A 19,881-nucleotide genomic window follows, 5' to 3' on the forward strand; every position below is an offset into this window, starting at 1 on the left:
GTAGCTACTGTTAACCAGACAAATACACAAGCCCAGTGTAGCGCTAGCGAAGAGTGGGACCCACCTGTAGATCTTAGCCACCTGGGTGAAGAGCAGAGAGTATTAGCAAAACAGATGCTCAGAGAGGAATGCCAGTCTTTCTCTAAAACAGAAAATGATATAGGCTGTATTGAAAAACTGAAAATGACCATATCACTCAAAGACAACGAACCAGTCAAACGAACATACCTGTCTGTGCCACGGCCGCTCTACCAAGAGATGAAAAGTTACCTGCATGATTTAATAGCACAAGGCTGGGTCAGGAAGTCAGACTCGTCATACTCCTCACCAGTTGTTTGTGTTACAAAAAAAGATGGTACTTTAAGACTGTGCATAGACTACAGAGACCTGAATCGGAAAACCCATCCTGATCGCCAGCCCATCCCACGCGTCCAGGACATTATGGACAGTTTGGGTGGAAACTCCTGGTTTTCGCTTTTAGATCAGGGGAAAGCGTACCACCAGGGGTTCATGTCAGAAGAAAGTCGTCCACTCACTGCTTTTGTGACCCCTGGGGATTATATGAGTGGATTCGCATCCCCTTTGGACTTATGAATGCCCCTGCAGCATTTCAGCGCTGTATGGAAGAGTGCCTGGATGGGCTGCGCGACAACATCTGCATCCCCTATCTGGATGACACATTAGTTTACAGCAAAACGTTCAAAGATCACTTGGAGGACGTGAGAAAAGTGCTCCAGAGATTGAGAGGCTTTGGTATAAAGCTTAAGCCAAGTAAGTGTGACATGTTTAAGTCTGAGGTGCACTATTTGGGCAGAATAGTGTCTGCAGAGGGCAGTAAAGTGGATCCTGCAGATTTTGAAGCAGTCAAAGCACTCAAAGGTATAAAACCACAAAATGTTGGTCAGCTCAGAAAAATGTTAGGCCTTCTCTCCTACTACAGACAATACATAAAAGACTTCTCCAGAAAAGCAGGTTGTTTGTATGAACTGTTAAAAGCTGACAAAACCACAGAGAACTCAGACACCACAAAAGGGACAAGGGCAAGACCAAAGAGAGCCAGTCAAGTTGTGCCCTCCTCAAAACAAATCGTGTGGACTGACCAGCATCAACGTGCGCTTGAGGAACTAATAGACTGTTTGCTCCACCCACCAGTGCTGGGGTTCCCAGATTTCACACAGCCGTTCATCGTACACACAGACGCCTCACACAAAGGGCTAGGCGCAGTGTTGTACCAGAGACAAGATGGTAAGCTGCGAGTTATTGCTTATGGCTCCCGTACTCTAACAGCGGCTGAAAAAAACTACCACTTCCATGCAGGAAAACTAGAATTTTTAGCATTGAAGTGGGCTATCACTGACAAATTCAGAGACTATTTGTACTATGCCCCAACATTTACTGTCTACAGCGATAACAACCCGCTAACGTACATTCTGTCAACAGCCAAACTGAATGCCACCACATCAAGATGGGTCGCTGAGCTCGCTGATTTTCACTTCACCATTAAGTACAAACCAGGGAAGGAAAACAGTGATGCAGATGCTTTATCAAGAATGCCACTTGATGTCGAAACCTTGATGAGAGACTGCTCTGAGGAAGTGCCACCGGACACTATTGCAGCTGCTATCCAGGCCATTGAGGTACAGAAAGACACACCTGCCGCATGGACACTCTCAGCTGCAGCAATGTCAGTCACAGCAGACGGTGAGCCAGCAGAAGCAACATTCACACCCATACCAAAAGAACAGCTTAATGAAGCGCAAAAGTCTGATCCTGTTATAAGCCCTGTATTACAGTGTAAACAGACAGATTCAAAACCACTGCCCAAAGAGCTAAGAACATTTGACCCTAAGACAAAATGCTTGTTCAGAGAGTGGGGCAAGTTAAGACTAGATAACAATGGCATCTTGTACAGGCTCACTTCTGCCCGGAAACAGCTAGTCCTGCCAGATCAGTTCAAAAAGACTGTACTTGAAGAGCTGCACAATAATATGGGCCATCAAGGTGTTGATCGCACAGTGTCTTTGATACGTGAACGCTTCTTTTGGCCACACATGCAGGCAGACATCGAGCATTATGTGACCAACGTTTGTTCCTGTGTAAAGCAGAAAAAGCCCAGCCATGAAACAAGAGCTCCTTTAACAAACATTGTAACTACGCAGCCCTTTGAGCTGGTGTGTATAGACTTTCTCCATCTTGAAAAATGCAAAGGCGGTTATGAATATATTCTAGTGATAACTGACCACTTCACACGTTTTGCCCAAGCCTATGCCACCACCTCAAAGTCAGGCAAAACTGCTGCAAACCTGATATTCAATGACTATGCCCTAAAGTTTGGCTTCCCCTGTCGCATTCACCATGACCAAGGAGGTGAATTTGAAAATCAGCTATTCAGTCAGCTCAAGAAACTGTGTGGCATGGCCGGTTCTAGGACAACACCCTATCACCCAATGGGGAACGGTCAAGTTGAACGTATGAACAGGACATTGTTGCAAATGCTTAGAACGCTAACTGAAACACAAAAGTCAAACTGGAAGGAATCTATCAACAAGTTAATGTATGCATATAATTGCACACGTTGTGAAGTCACTGGCTACTCCCCATTTTACCTACTGTTTGGACGGTCACCCAGGCTACCAGTAGATATGCTCTTTGGACTGTACTCAGAAACAGATTTTAGTGACCACAGAGACTATGTTGAAAAATGGAGAAAGGGCATGGAACAAGCATACTCTATAGCAAATGAGAATGCAAAGAAAGCTGCTGAAAAGGGCAAAAGACACTATGACACAAAAGTAAGGAGTTCTGTGTTACAACCTGGCGAGAGAGTTCTGGTCAAAAACCTGACACCTAGAGGAGGCCCAGGGAAACTGAGAGACTATTGGGAGGACACTGTTCACACAGTAGTCAGACAAATGGGGCCTGACCTCCCTATCTATGAGGTAAGACCGGAGAGAGGCAGAGGGCGCTCTAGAGTGCTTCACAGAAACTTGCTTATGTCATGTGACCACTTACCTTTTGAAAAAGTGCCTGAAAAAGATAATCGTACAAGACATGAACAGAAAAAGACTGATAAACCTGTCGCTGTTGTGCCAGACTCTGATGATGAGGGCAGTGTTGATGAATACCGCTGTCATTACACACCACCTCAACCTGTGTCCCAGCCATCAGAACAAGAACTTCTCACAGCAACGTCTCAGCCCGCAGCTTCAGTCCCTGCTCTTGCACCAACACCAGAGCCTCTTGCTGGAGACCATCTGGAGGCGCCTGACCCAGCTGCCGTGGAGACAACTTGTGAGGAGGCAGAGCCCGCTGCAGGTGACATACCTGCCCCTCCTCCACCTGTGGTACTCGAGAGACTTGAGGAGGAGACACCTCAGCGGCCACAGCGAGAGAGACACCCGCCAAGACGGATGACGTATGACCAACTGGGCACCCCATCTTGCTACAGTGTTCAGCCAGCACCGCAACTGCTTCCTGTGTACCCGGGCCTGGTTCCATGGTTTCCAGCTGTGCAGTCATACTGCACCCAGCCCATTGGTTTGTATGGACTCCAGCAAATGTAAGTTGACACTTTTCCACTGATGACTTGAGAACTGTACTTAAAGACTGTCATCAAGAAAAAGACATGAACTTTTCCCCATCTGTGGATTATAACCATAGACAATAGACTTTGTGAAGACTCACATATGGACTGGTTATAGACTTTGTCTTCAGTCACCAGTGATGGACTGTGGTGAAACAGGTGTTAAACCCACAGAATTAAGGACATTGGTTCACTCTACTGTTGATGTCCTGACTACAAGAGAATATAGACTGAAAAGCATCTTGTTGGTATAATGTCGGGACGACATTTTTTGAGTGGGGGAGAGTGTGACAGGTTGAATGACTATTGCATATAAAACTGTTCAGTTAATACTAATTCATATCAGTTGATATAAGGACGAAAATAATGTAAATATGGTAAGAAAATGGTTAAGAGTTTATTATTTTTCATGTTATATTAATGGCTTTCATGTTACTTAAGAGAACTGCAATCTATACATCAGTGATCGGCTAGTAAGCCTTTTCTGGGATCGATTAGTAGTGTCTCTATTCTCCACTAGGGGGCTTTCGCGCGTTCTCCTCACTGCAATAAACTACTGCATGAGAGACGCAAGTCATAATCACTCTCGTGATTCTTTTCCCCCTGTTTTCAGGTAAAAGTGTTTAAAAGTTGATATATTTCCAATGTGTACACTGTTAAGATATTTAAGAGGTAATCCTTCATTGTTTTGTAAGCGTTAAAAGCATTACATTGCAGTTTTCTGCACATATACGTGGCGGTTTTGAGCTGTGTTTTGTACTGTGTAATGGCCATTAAGATAACGGCAGGAGCTAAAAACACTGCGATTGTCAGCCATTTTGTCAGGAAACCTGCTCAAGTATATGTATAGTAAGCACTTTAGTATTTCGGTTTATTATTTAGTGTTTTTCTTCCACCATGTGACATTTAGCAGTACAGAATGTGAAACGTTTCTGCTCATTTTCACTGCAATAAACTACTGCATGAGAGACGCAAGTCATAATCACTCTCGTGATTCTTTTCCCCCTGTTTTCAGGGGTGTAACAACTGCTGCTCGTCAAACACATTTAATTGCAATGTTGACCCTGTGCTAACTTGCATATGACAAATAAATCTGAAAACTGAAACTAAACTAAGGAAAGAAGGATGGAAGGAAAGATCACAAGCTTTGTCACAAAGGAAAGAAGGATGGAAGGAAGGATCACAAGCTTTGTCACAAAGGAAAGAAGGATGGGAGGAAAGATCACAAGCTTTGTCAAAAAGGAAAGAAGGATGGATGGAAGGATCACATACATTGTCACAAAGGAAAGAAGGATGGAAGGAAGGATCACAAGCATTGTCACAAAGGAAAGAAGGATGGAAGGAAGGATCACAAGCATTGTCACAAAGGAAAGAAGGATGGAAGGAAGGAAGGATCACAAGCATTGTCACAAAGGAAAGAAGGATGGAAGGAAGGATCACAAGCATTGTCACAAAGGAAAGAAGGATGGAAGGAAGGATCACATGCATTGTCACAAAGGAAAGAAGGATGGAAGGAAGGATCACATGCATTGTCACAAAGGAAAGAACGATGGAAGGCAGGATGACATGCAATGTCACAAAGAAAAGAAGGATGGAAGGAAGAATCACATGCATTGTCACAAAGGAAAGAAGGATGGAAGGAAGGATCACATGCATTGTCACAAAGGAAAGAACGATGGAAGGCAGGATGACATGCAATGTCACAAAGGAAAGAAGGATGGAAGGAAGAATCACATGCATTGTCACAAAGGAAAGAAGGATGGAAGGAAGGATCACATGCATTGTCACAAAGGAAAGAAGGATGGAAGGATGGATCACAAGCTTTGTCACAAAGGAAAGAAGGAAGGATCACAAGCTTTGTCACAAAGGAAAGAAGGATGGAAGGAAGGATCACATGCAATGTCACAAAGGAAAGAAGGATGGAAGGAAGGAAGGAAGGATCACAAGCTTTGTCACAAAGGAAAGAAGGATGGAAGGAAGGATCACATGCAATGTCACAAAGGAAAGAAGGATGGAAGGAAGGAAGGAAGGATCACAAGCTTTGTCACAAAGGAAAGAAGGATGGAAGGAAGGATCACATGCAATGTCACAAAGGAAAGAAGGATGGAAGGAAGGAAGGAAGGATCACAAGCTTTGTCACAAAGGAAAGAAGGATGGGAGGAAAGATCACAAGCTTTGTCACAAAGGAAAGAAGGATGGAAGGAAGGATCACAAGCATTGTCACAAAGGAAAGAAGGATGGAAGGAAGGATCACAAGCATTGTCACAAAGGAAAGAAGGATGGAAGGAAGGAAGGATCACAAGCATTGTCACAAAGGAAAGAAGGATGGAAGGAAGGATCACAAGCATTGTCACAAAGGAAAGAAGAATGGAAGGAAGGATCACATGCATTGTCACAAAGGAAAGAACGATGGAAGGCAGGATGACATGCAATGTCACAAAGGAAAGAAGGATGGAAGGAAGAATCACATGCATTGTCACAAAGGAAAGAAGGATGGAAGGAAGGATCACAAGCTTTGTCACAAAGGAAAGAAGGATGGAAGGAAGGAAAGATCACAAGCTTTGTCACAAGTGCAATACTTTAATTTTCTGCTGCTCATTCCTGTGCAATATCCCATCTGCCCTCCCGTCATATTTCTTTTCAAGATTTTCTTATTTAATCACTAATATACATATATTTATATTTATAGATACATATATATTCAGTCATCTTTTCTCTTTTACCATGTCTCTCTAATATTTTGCTCCTTGCTATTTTTCTATTTTCTTTATTATTTTATTTCATTTTAATATATTTTCTCCTACTGTGCATGCTGCTGAGTGACTGCTGCTCGTCAAACACATTTAATTGCAATGTTGACCCTGTGCTAACTTGCATATGACAAATAAATCTGAAAACTAAAACTAAACTAAGGAAAGAAGGATGGAAGGAAAGATCACAAGCTTTGTCACAAAGGAAAGAAGGATGGAAGGAAGGATCACAAGCTTTGTCACAAAGGAAAGAAGGATGGGAGGAAAGATCAAAAGCTTTGTCACAAAGGAAAGAAGGATGGATGGAAGGATCACATGCATTGTCACAAAGGAAAGAAGGATGGAAGGAAGGAAGGATCACAAGCATTGTCACAAAGGAAAGAAGGATGGAAGGAAGAATCACATGCATTGTCACAAAGGAAAGAAGGATGGAAGGAAGGATCACAAGCATTGTCACAAAGGAAAGAAGGATGGAAGGAAGGATCACATGCATTGTCACAAAGGAAAGAAGGATGGAAGGAAGGATCACAAGCATTGTCACAAAGGAAAGAAGGATGGAAGGAAGGATCACATGCATTGTCACAAAGGAAAGAACGATGGAAGGCAGGATGACATGCAATGTCACAAAGGAAAGAAGGATGGAAGGAAGAATCACATGCATTGTCACAAAGGAAAGAAGGATGGAAGGAAGGATCACAAGCATTGTCACAAAGGAAAGAAGGATGGAAGGAAGGATCACATGCATTGTCACAAAGGAAAGAACGATGGAAGGCAGGATGACATGCAATGTCACAAAGGAAAGAAGGATGGAAGGAAGAATCACATGCATTGTCACAAAGGAAAGAAGGATGGAAGGAAGGATCACATGCATTGTCACAAAGGAAAGAACGATGGAAGGCAGGATGACATGCAATGTCACAAAGGAAAGAAGGATGGAAGGAAGAATCACATGCATTGTCACAAAGGAAAGAAGGATGGAAGGAAGGATCACAAGCATTGTCACAAAGGAAAGAAGGATGGAAGGAAGGATCACATGCATTGTCACAAAGGAAAGAACGATGGAAGGCAGGATGACATGCAATGTCACAAAGGAAAGAAGGATGGAAGGAAGAATCACATGCATTGTCACAAAGGAAAGAAGGATGGAAGGAAGGATCACATGCATTGTCACAAAGGAAAGAAGGATGGAAGGAAGGATCACAAGCATTGTCACAAAGGAAAGAAGGATGGAAGGAAGGATCACAAGCATTGTCACAAAGGAAAGAAGGATGGAAGGAAGGATCACAAGCTTTGTCACAAAGGAAAGAAGGATGGAAGGAAGGATCACAAGCTTTTTCACAAAGGAAAGAAGGATGGATGGAAGGATCACATGCATTGTCACAAAGGAAAGAAGGATGGAAGGAAGGATGACATGCATTGTCACAAAGGAAAGAAGGATGGAAGGAAGGATCACAAGCTTTGTCACAAAGGAAAGAAGGATGGAAGGAAGGAAAGATCACAAGCTTTGTCACAAGTGCAATACTTTAATTTTCTGCTGCTCATTCCTGTGCAATATCCCATCTGCCCTCCCGTCATATTTCTTTTCAAGATTTTCTTATTTAATCACTAATATACATATATTTATATTTATAGATACATATATATTCAGTCATCTTTTCTCTTTTACCATGTCTCTCTAATATTTTGCTCCTTGCTATTTTTCTATTTTCTTTATTATTTTATTTCATTTTAATATATTTTCTCCTACTGTGCATGCTGCTGAGTGACTGCTGCTCGTCAAACACATTTAATTGCAATGTTGACCCTGTGCTAACTTGCATATGACAAATAAATCTGAAAACTGAAACTAAACTAAGGAAAGAAGGATGGAAGGAAAGATCACAAGCTTTGTCACAAAGGAAAGAAGGATGGAAGGAAGGATCACAAGCTTTGTCACAAAGGAAAGAAGGATGGGAGGAAAGATCAAAAGCTTTGTCACAAAGGAAAGAAGGATGGATGGAAGGATCACATGCATTGTCACAAAGGAAAGAAGGATGGAAGGAAGGATCACAAGCATTGTCACAAAGGAAAGAAGGATGGAAGGAAGAATCACATGCATTGTCACAAAGGAAAGAAGGATGGAAGGAAGGATCACAACCATTGTCACAAAGGAAAGAAGGATGGAAGGAAGGATCACATGCATTGTCACAAAGGAAAGAAGGATGGAAGGAAGGATCACAAGCATTGTCACAAAGGAAAGAAGGATGGAAGGAAGGATCACATGCATTGTCACAAAGGAAAGAACGATGGAAGGCAGGATGACATGCAATGTCACAAAGGAAAGAAGGATGGAAGGAAGAATCACATGCATTGTCACAAAGGAAAGAAGGATGGAAGGAAGGATCACAAGCATTGTCACAAAGGAAAGAAGGATGGAAGGAAGGATCACATGCATTGTCACAAAGGAAAGAACGATGGAAGGCAGGATGACATGCAATGTCACAAAGGAAAGAAGGATGGAAGGAAGAATCACATGCATTGTCACAAAGGAAAGAAGGATGGAAGGAAGGATCACAAGCATTGTCACAAAGGAAAGAAGGATGGAAGGAAGGATCACATGCATTGTCACAAAGGAAAGAACGATGGAAGGAAGGATGACATGCAATGTCACAAAGGAAAGAACGATGGAAGGCAGGATGACATGCAATGTCACAAAGGAAAGAAGGATGGAAGGAAGAATCACATGCATTGTCACAAAGGAAAGAAGGATGGAAGGAAGGATCACATGCATTGTCACAAAGGAAAGAAGGATGGAAGGAAGGATCACAAGCTTTGTCACAAAGGAAAGAAGGATGGAAGGAAGGAAAGATCACAAGCTTTGTCACAAGTGCAATACTTTAATTTTCTGCTGCTCATTCCTGTGCAATATCCCATCTGCCCTCCCGTCATATTTCTTTTCAAGATTTTCTTATTTAATCACTAATATACATATATTTATATTTATAGATACATATATATTCAGTCATCTTTTCTCTTTTACCATGTCTCTCTAATATTTTGCTCCTTACTATTTTTCTATTTTCTTTATTGTTTTATTTTATTTGAATATATTTTCTCCTACTGTGCATGCTGCTGAGTGACTGCTGCTCGTCAAACACATTTAATTGCAATGTTGACCCTCTGCTAACTTGCATATGACAAATAAATCTGAAAACTGAAACTAAACTAAGGAAAGAAGGATGGAAGGAAAGATCATAAGCTTTTTCACAAAGGAAAGAAGGATGGATGGAAGGATCACATGCATTGTCACAAAGGAAAGAAGGATGGATGGAAGGATCACATGCATTGTCACAAAGGAAAGAAGGATGGAAGGAAGGATCACAAGCATTGTCACAAAGGAAAGAAGGATGGAAGGAAGGATCACAAGCATTGTCACAAAGGAAAGAAGGATGGAAGGAAGAATCACATGCATTGTCACAAAGGAAAGAAGGATGGAAGGAAGGATCACATGCATTGTCACAAAGGAAAGAACGATGGAAGGCAGGATGACATGCAATGTCACAAAGGAAAGAAGGATGGAAGGAAGAATCACATGCATTGTCACAAAGGAAAGAAGGATGGAAGGAAGGATCACATGCATTGTCACAAAGGAAAGAAGGATGGAAGGAAGGATCACAAGCTTTGTCACAAAGGAAAGAAGGATGGAAGGAAGGAAAGATCACAAGCTTTGTCACAAGTGCAATACTTTAATTTTCTGCTGCTCATTCCTGTGCAATATCCCATCTGCCCTCCCGTCATATTTCTTTTCAAGATTTTCTTATTTAATCACTAATATACATATATTTATATTTATACATACATATATATTCAGTCATCTTTTCTCTTTTACCATGTCTCTCTAATATTTTGCTCCTTGCTATTTTTCTATTTTCTTTATTATTTTATTTCATTTTAATATATTTTCTCCTACTGTGCATGCTGCTGAGTGACTGCTGCTCGTCAAACACATTTAATTGCAATGTTGACCCTGTGCTAACTTGCATATGACAAATAAATCTGAAAACTGAAACTAAACTAAGGAAAGAAGGATGGAAGGAAAGATCACAAGCTTTGTCACAAAGGAAAGAAGGATGGAAGGAAGGATCACAAGCTTTGTCACAAAGGAAAGAAGGATGGGAGGAAAGATCAAAAGCTTTGTCACAAAGGAAAGAAGGATGGATGGAAGGATCACATGCATTGTCACAAAGGAAAGAAGGATGGAAGGAAGGATCACAAGCATTGTCACAAAGGAAAGAAGGATGGAAGGAAGAATCACATGCATTGTCACAAAGGAAAGAAGGATGGAAGGAAGGATCACAAGCATTGTCACAAAGGAAAGAAGGATGGAAGGAAGGATCACATGCATTGTCACAAAGGAAAGAAGGATGGAAGGAAGGATCACAAGCATTGTCACAAAGGAAAGAACGATGGAAGGCAGGATGACATGCAATGTCACAAAGGAAAGAAGGATGGAAGGAAGAATCACATGCATTGTCACAAAGGAAAGAAGGATGGAAGGAAGGATCACAAGCATTGTCACAAAGGAAAGAAGGATGGAAGGAAGGATCACATGCATTGTCACAAAGGAAAGAACGATGGAAGGAAGGATGACATGCAATGTCACAAAGGAAAGAACGATGGAAGGCAGGATGACATGCAATGTCACAAAGGAAAGAAGGATGGAAGGAAGAATCACATGCATTGTCACAAAGGAAAGAAGGATGGAAGGAAGGATCACATGCATTGTCACAAAGGAAAGAAGGATGGAAGGAAGGATCACAAGCATTGTCACAAAGGAAAGAAGGATGGAAGGAAGGATCACAAGCATTGTCACAAAGGAAAGAAGGATGGAAGGAAGGATCACAAGCTTTGTCACAAAGGAAAGAACGATGGAAGGCAGGATGACATGCAATGTCACAAAGGAAAGAAGGATGGAAGGAAGAATCACATGCATTGTCACAAAGGAAAGAAGGATGGAAGGAAGGATCACAAGCATTGTCACAAAGGAAAGAAGGATGGAAGGAAGGATCACATGCATTGTCACAAAGGAAAGAACGATGGAAGGAAGGATGACATGCAATGTCACAAAGGAAAGAACGATGGAAGGCAGGATGACATGCAATGTCACAAAGGAAAGAAGGATGGAAGGAAGAATCACATGCATTGTCACAAAGGAAAGAAGGATGGAAGGAAGGATCACATGCATTGTCACAAAGGAAAGAAGGATGGAAGGAAGGATCACAAGCTTTGTCACAAAGGAAAGAAGGATGGAAGGAAGGAAAGATCACAAGCTTTGTCACAAGTGCAATACTTTAATTTTCTGCTGCTCATTCCTGTGCAATATCCCATCTGCCCTCCCGTCATATTTCTTTTCAAGATTTTCTTATTTAATCACTAATATACATATATTTATATTTATAGATACATATATATTCAGTCATCTTTTCTCTTTTACCATGTCTCTCTAATATTTTGCTCCTTGCTATTTTTCTATTTTCTTTATTATTTTATTTCATTTTAATATATTTTCTCCTACTGTGCATGCTGCTGAGTGACTGCTGCTCGTCAAACACATTTAATTGCAATGTTGACCCTGTGCTAACTTGCATATGACAAATAAATCTGAAGACTGAAACTAAACTAAGGAAAGAAGGATGGAAGGAAAGATCACAAGCTTTGTCACAAAGGAAAGAAGGATGGAAGGAAGGATCACAAGCTTTGTCACAAAGGAAAGAAGGATGGAAGGAAGGAAAGATCACAAGCTTTGTCACAAGTGCAATACTTTAATTTTCTGCTGCTCATTCCTGTGCAATATCCCATCTGCCCTCCCGTCATATTTCTTTTCAAGATTTTCTTATTTAATCACTAATATACATATATTTATATTTATAGATACATATATATTCAGTCATCTTTTCTCTTTTACCATGTCTCTCTAATATTTTGCTCCTTGCTATTTTTCTATTTTCTTTATTATTTTATTTCATTTTAATATATTTTCTCCTACTGTGCATGCTGCTGAGTGACTGCTGCTCGTCAAACACATTTAATTGCAATGTTGACCCTGTGCTAACTTGCATATGACAAATAAATCTGAAAACTGAAACTAAACTAAGGAAAGAAGGATGGAAGGAAAGATCACAAGCTTTGTCACAAAGGAAAGAAGGATGGAAGGAAGGAAGGATCACAAGCTTTGTCACAAAGGAAAGAAGGATGGCAGGAAAGATCAAAAGCTTTGTCACAAAGGAACGAAGGATGGATGGAAGGATCACATGCATTGTCACAAAGGAAAGAAGGATGGAAGGAAGGAAGGATCACAAGCATTGTCACAAAGGAAAGAAGGATGGAAGGAAGAATCACATGCATTGTCACAAAGGAAAGAAGGATGGAAGGAAGGATCACAAGCATTGTCACAAAGGAAAGAAGGATGGAAGGAAGGATCACATGCATTGTCACAAAGGAAAGAAGGATGGAAGGAAGGATCACAAGCATTGTCACAAAGGAAAGAAGGATGGAAGGAAGGATCACATGCATTGTCACAAAGGAAAGAAGGATGGAAGGAAGGATCACAAGCATTGTCACAAAGGAAAGAAGGATGGAAGGAAGGATCACATGCATTGTCACAAAGGAAAGAACGATGGAAGGAAGGATCACATGCAATGTCACAAAGGAAAGAAGGATGGAAGGAAGAATCACATGCATTGTCACAAAGGAAAGAAGGATGGAAGGAAGGATCACAAGCATTGTCACAAAGGAAAGAAGGATGGAAGGAAGGATCACAAGCATTGTCACAAAGGAAAGAAGGATGGAAGGAAGGATCACAAGCTTTGTCACAAAGGAAAGAAGGATGGAAGGAAGGAAAGATCACAAGCTTTGTCACAAGTGCAATACTTTAATTTTCTGCTGCTCATTCCTGTGCAATATCCCATCTGCCCTCCCGTCATATTTCTTTTCAAGATTTTCTTATTTAATCACTAATGTACATATATTTATATTTATAGATACATATATATTCAGTCATCTTTTCTCTTTTACCATGTCTCTCTAATATTTTGCTCCTTACTATTTTTCTATTTTCTTTATTGTTTTATTTTATTTGAATATATTTTCTCCTACTGTGCATGCTGCTGAGTGACTGCTGCTCGTCAAACACATTTAATTGCAATGTTGACCCTGTGCTAACTTGCATATGACAAATAAATCTGAAAACTGAAACTAAACTAAGGAAAGAAGGATGGAAGGAAAGATCACAAGCTTTGTCACAAAGGAAAGAAGGATGGAAGGAAGGAAGGATCACAAGCTTTGTCACAAAGGAAAGAAGGATGGCAGGAAAGATCAAAAGCTTTGTCACAAAGGAACGAAGGATGGATGGAAGGATCACATGCATTGTCACAAAGGAAAGAAGGATGGAAGGAAGGAAGGATCACAAGCATTGTCACAAAGGAAAGAAGGATGGAAGGAAGAATCACATGCATTGTCACAAAGGAAAGAAGGATGGAAGGAAGGATCACAAGCATTGTCACAAAGGAAAGAAGGATGGAAGGAAGGATCACATGCATTGTCACAAAGGAAAGAAGGATGGAAGGAAGGATCACAAGCATTGTCACAAAGGAAAGAAGGATGGAAGGAAGGATCACATGCATTGTCACAAAGGAAAGAAGGATGGAAGGAAGGATCACAAGCATTGTCACAAAGGAAAGAAGGATGGAAGGAAGGATCACATGCATTGTCACAAAGGAAAGAACGATGGAAGGAAGGATCACATGCAATGTCACAAAGGAAAGAAGGATGGAAGGAAGAATCACATGCATTGTCACAAAGGAAAGAAGGATGGAAGGAAGGATCACAAGCATTGTCACAAAGGAAAGAAGGATGGAAGGAAGGATCACAAGCATTGTCACAAAGGAAAGAAGGATGGAAGGAAGGATCACAAGCTTTGTCACAAAGGAAAGAAGGATGGAAGGAAGGAAAGATCACAAGCTTTGTCACAAGTGCAATACTTTAATTTTCTGCTGCTCATTCCTGTGCAATATCCCATCTGCCCTCCCGTCATATTTCTTTTCAAGATTTTCTTATTTAATCACTAATGTACATATATTTATATTTATAGATACATATATATTCAGTCATCTTTTCTCTTTTACCATGTCTCTCTAATATTTTGCTCCTTACTATTTTTCTATTTTCTTTATTGTTTTATTTTATTTGAATATATTTTCTCCTACTGTGCATGCTGCTGAGTGACTGCTGCTCGTCAAACACATTTAATTGCAATGTTGACCCTCTGCTAACTTGCATATGACAAATAAATCTGAAAACTGAAACTAAACTAAGGAAAGAAGGATGGAAGGAAAGATCATAAGCTTTTTCACAAAGGAAAGAAGGATGGATGGAAGGATCACATGCATTGTCACAAAGGAAAGAAGGATGGAAGGAAGGATCACAAGCATTGTCACAAAGGAAAGAAGGATGGAAGGAAGAATCACATGCATTGTCACAAAGGAAAGAAGGATGGAAGGAAGGATCACAAGCATTGTCACAAAGGAAAGAAGGATGGAAGGAAGGATCACATGCATTGTCACAAAGGAAAGAACGATGGAAGGCAGGATGACATGCAATGTCACAAAGGAAAGAAGGATGGAAGGAAGAATCACATGCATTGTCACAAAGGAAAGAAGGATGGAAGGAAGGATCACAAGCATTGTCACAAAGGAAAGAAGGATGGAAGGAAGGATCACATGCATTGTCACAAAGGAAAGAACGATGGAAGGAAGGATGACATGCAATGTCACAAAGGAAAGAACGATGGAAGGCAGGATGACATGCAATGTCACAAAGGAAAGAAGGATGGAAGGAAGAATCACATGCATTGTCACAAAGGAAAGAAGGATGGAAGGAAGGATCACATGCATTGTCACAAAGGAAAGAAGGATGGAAGGAAGGATCACAAGCATTGTCACAAAGGAAAGAAGGATGGAAGGAAGGATCACATGCATTGTCACAAAGGAAAGAAGGATGGAAGGAAGGATCACATGCATTGTCACAAAGGAAAGAAGGATGGAAGGAAGGATCACAAGCTTTGTCACAAAGGAAAGAAGGATGGAAGGAAGGAAAGATCACAAGCTTTGTCACAAGTGCAATACTTTAATTTTCTGCTGCTCATTCCTGTGCAATATCCCATCTGCCCTCCCGTCATATTTCTTTTCAAGATTTTCTTATTTAATCACTAATATACATATATTTATATTTATAGATACATATATATTCAGTCATCTTTTCTCTTTTACCATGTCTCTCTAATATTTTGCTCCTTGCTATTTTTCTATTTTCTTTATTATTTTATTTCATTTTAATATATTTTCTCCTACTGTGCATGCTGCTGAGTGACTGCTGCTCGTCAAACACATTTAATTGCAATGTTGACCCTGTGCTAACTTGCATATGACAAATAAATCTGAAAACTGAAACTAAACTAAGGAAAGAAGGATGGAAGGAAGGATCACAAGCTTTGTCACAAAGGAAAGAAGGATGGAAGGAAGGAAAGATCACAAGCTTTGTCACAAGTGCAATACTTTAATTTTCTGCTGCTCATTCCTGTGCAATATCCCATCTGCCCTCCCGTCATATTTCTTTTCAAGATTTTCTTATTTAATCACTAATGTACATATATTTATATTTATAGATACATATATATTCAGTCATCTTTTCTCTTTTACCATGTCTCTCTAATATTTTGCTCCTTGCTATTTTTCTATTTTCTTTATTATTTTATTTCATTTTAATATATTTTCTCCTACTGTGCATGCTGCTGAGTGACTGCTGCTCGTCAAACACATTTAATTGCAATGTTGACCCTGTGCTAACTTGCATATGACAAATAAATCTGAAAACTGAAACTAAACTAAGGAAAGAAGGATGGAAGGAAAGATCACAAGCTTTGTCACAAAGGAAAGAAGGATGGAAGGAAGGATCACAAGCTTTGTCACAAAGGAAAGAAGGATGGGAGGAAAGATCAAAAGCTTTGTCACAAAGGAAAGAAGGATGGATGGAAGGATCACATGCATTGTCACAAAGGAAAGAAGGATGGAAGGAAGGAAGGATCACAAGCATTGTCACAAAGGAAAGAAGGATGGAAGGAAGAATCACATGCATTGTCACAAAGGAAAGAAGGATGGAAGGAAGGATCACAAGCATTGTCACAAAGGAAAGAAGGATGGAAGGAAGGATCACATGCATTGTCACAAAGGAAAGAAGGATGGAAGGAAGGATCACAAGCATTGTCACAAAGGAAAGAAGGATGGAAGGAAGGATCACATGCATTGTCACAAAGGAAAGAACGATGGAAGGCAGGATAACATGCAATGTCACAAAGGAAAGAAGGATGGAAGGAAGAATCACATGCATTGTCACAAAGGAAAGAAGGATGGAAGGAAGGATCACATGCATTGTCACAAAGGAAAGAACGATGGAAGGCAGGATGACATGCAATGTCACAAAGGAAAGAAGGATGGAAGGAAGAATCACATGCATTGTCACAAAGGAAAGAAGGATGGAAGGAAGGATCACATGCATTGTCACAAAGGAAAGAAGGATGGAAGGAAGGATCACAAGCATTGTCACAAAGGAAAGAAGGATGGAAGGAAGGATCACAAGCATTGTCACAAAGGAAAGAAGGATGGAAGGAAGGATCACAAGCTTTGTCACAAAGGAAAGAAGGATGGAAGGAAGGAAAGATCACAAGCTTTGTCACAAGTGCAATACTTTAATTTTCTGCTGCTCATTCCTGTGCAATATCCCATCTGCCCTCCCGTCATATTTCTTTTCAAGATTTTCTTATTTAATCACTAATGTACATATATTTATATTTATAGATACATATATATTCAGTCATCTTTTCTCTTTTACCATGTCTCTCTAATATTTTGCTCCTTGCTATTTTTCTATTTTCTTTATTATTTTATTTTATTTTAATATATTTTCTCCTACTGTGCATGCTGCTGAGTGACTGCTGCTCGTCAAACACATTTAATTGCAATGTTGACCCTCTGCTAACTTGCATATGACAAATAAATCTGAAAACTGAAACTAAACTAAGGAAAGAAGGATGGAAGGAAAGATCACAAGCTTTGTCACAAAGGAAAGAAGGATGGAAGGAAGGAAGGATCACAAGCTTTGTCACAAAGGAAAGAAGGATGGGAGGAAAGATCAAAAGCTTTGTCACAAAGGAACGAAGGATGGATGGAAGGATCACATGCATTGTCACAAAGGAAAGAAGGATGGAAGGAAGGAAGGATCACAAGCATTGTCACAAAGGAAAGAAGGATGGAAGGAAGAATCACATGCATTGTCACAAAGGAAAGAAGGATGGAAGGAAGGATCACAAGCATTGTCACAAAGGAAAGAAGGATGGAAGGAAGGATCACATGCATTGTCACAAAGGAAAGAAGGATGGAAGGAAGGATCACAAGCATTGTCACAAAGGAAAGAAGGATGGAAGGAAGGATCACATGCATTGTCACAAAGGAAAGAAGGATGGAAGGAAGGATCACAAGCATTGTCACAAAGGAAAGAAGGATGGAAGGCAGGATGACATGCAATGTCACAAAGAAAAGAAGGATGGAAGGAAGAATCACATGCATTGTCACAAAGGAAAGAAGGATGGAAGGAAGGATCACATGCATTGTCACAAAGGAAAGAAGGATGGAAGGCAGGATGACATGCAATGTAACAAAGGAAAGAAGGATTGAAGGAAGAATCACATGCATTGTCACAAAGGAAAGAAGGATGGAAGGAAGGATCACATGCATTGTCACAAAGGAAAGAAGGATGGAAGGATGGATCACAAGCTTTGTCACAAAGGAAAGAAGGATGGAAGGAAGGATCACAAGCTTTGTCACAAAGGAAAGAAGGATGGAAGGAAGGATCACATGCAATGTCACAAAGGAAAGAAGGATGGAATGAAGGAAGGAAGGAAGGATCACAAGCTTTGTCACAAAGGAAAGAAGGATGGAAGGAAGGAAGGAAGGAAGGATCACAAGCTTTGTCACAAAGGAAAGAAGGATGGAAGGAAGGAAAGATCACAAGCTTTGTCACAAGTGCAATACTTTAATTTTCTGCTGCTCATTCCTGTGCAATATCCCATCTGCCCTCCCGTCATATTTCTTTTCAAGATTTTCTTATTTAATCACTAATGTACATATATTTATATTTATAGATACATATATATTCAGTCATCTTTTCTCTTTTACCATGTCTCTCTAATATTTTGCTCCTTACTATTTTTCTATTTTCTTTATTGTTTTATTTTATTTTAATATATTTTCTCCTACTGTGCATGCTGCTGAGTGACTGCTGCTCGTCAAACACATTTAATTGCAATGTTGACCCTCTGCTAACTTGCATATGACAAATAAATCTGAAAACTGAAACTAAACTAAGGAAAGAAGGATGGAAGGAAAGATCATAAGCTTTGTCACAAAGGAAAGAAGGATGGAAGGAAGGATCACAAGCTTTGTCACAAAGGAAAGAAGGATGGGAGGAAAGATCACAAGCTTTGTCACAAAGGAAAGAAGGATGGATGGAAGGATCACATGCATTGTCACAAAGGAAAGAAGGATGGAAGGAAGGATCACAAGCATTGTCACAAAGGAAAGAAGGATGGAAGGAAGGATCACAAGCATTGTCACAAAGGAAAGAAGGATGGAAGGAAGGAAGGATCACAAGCATTGTCACAAAGGAAAGAAGGATGGAAGGAAGGATCACAAGCATTGTCACAAAGGAAAGAAGGATGGAAGGAAGGATCACATGCATTGTCACAAAGGAAAGAAGGATGGAAGGAAGAATCACATGCATTGTCACAAAGGAAAGAAGGATGGAAGGCAGGATGACATGCAATGTCACAAAGGAAAGAAGGATGGAAGGAAGAATCACATGCATTGTCACAAAGGAAAGAAGGATGGAAGGCAGGATCACATGCATTGTCACAAAGGAAAGAACGATGGAAGGCAGGATGACATACAATGTCACAAAGAAAAGAAGGATGGAAGGAAGAATCACATGCATTGTCACAAAGGAAAGAAGGATGGAAGGAAGGATCACAAGCTTTGTCACAAAGGAAAGAAGGATGGAAGGAAGGAAAGATCACAAGCTTTGTCACAAGTGCAATAGTTTAATTTTCTGCTGCTCATTCCTGTGCAATATCCCATCTGCCCTCCCGTCATATTTCTTTTCAAGATTTTCTTATTTAATCACTAATATACATATATTTATATTTATAGATACATATATATTCAGTCATCTTTTCTCTTTTACCATGTCTCTCTAATATTTTGCTCCTTGCTATTTTTCTATTTTCTTTATTATTTTATTTCATTTTAATATATTTTCTCCTACTGTGCATGCTGCTGAGTGACTGCTGCTCGTCAAACACATTTAATTGCAATGTTGACCCTGTGCTAACTTGCATATGACAAATAAATCTGAAAACTGAAACTAAACTAAGGAAAGAAGGATGGAAGGAAAGATCACAAG

The sequence above is a fragment of the Maylandia zebra genome, linkage group LG4, assembly GCF_041146795.1.
Source record: "Maylandia zebra isolate NMK-2024a linkage group LG4, Mzebra_GT3a, whole genome shotgun sequence".
In the NCBI taxonomy this organism is placed as follows: Eukaryota; Metazoa; Chordata; class Actinopteri; order Cichliformes; family Cichlidae; genus Maylandia; species Maylandia zebra.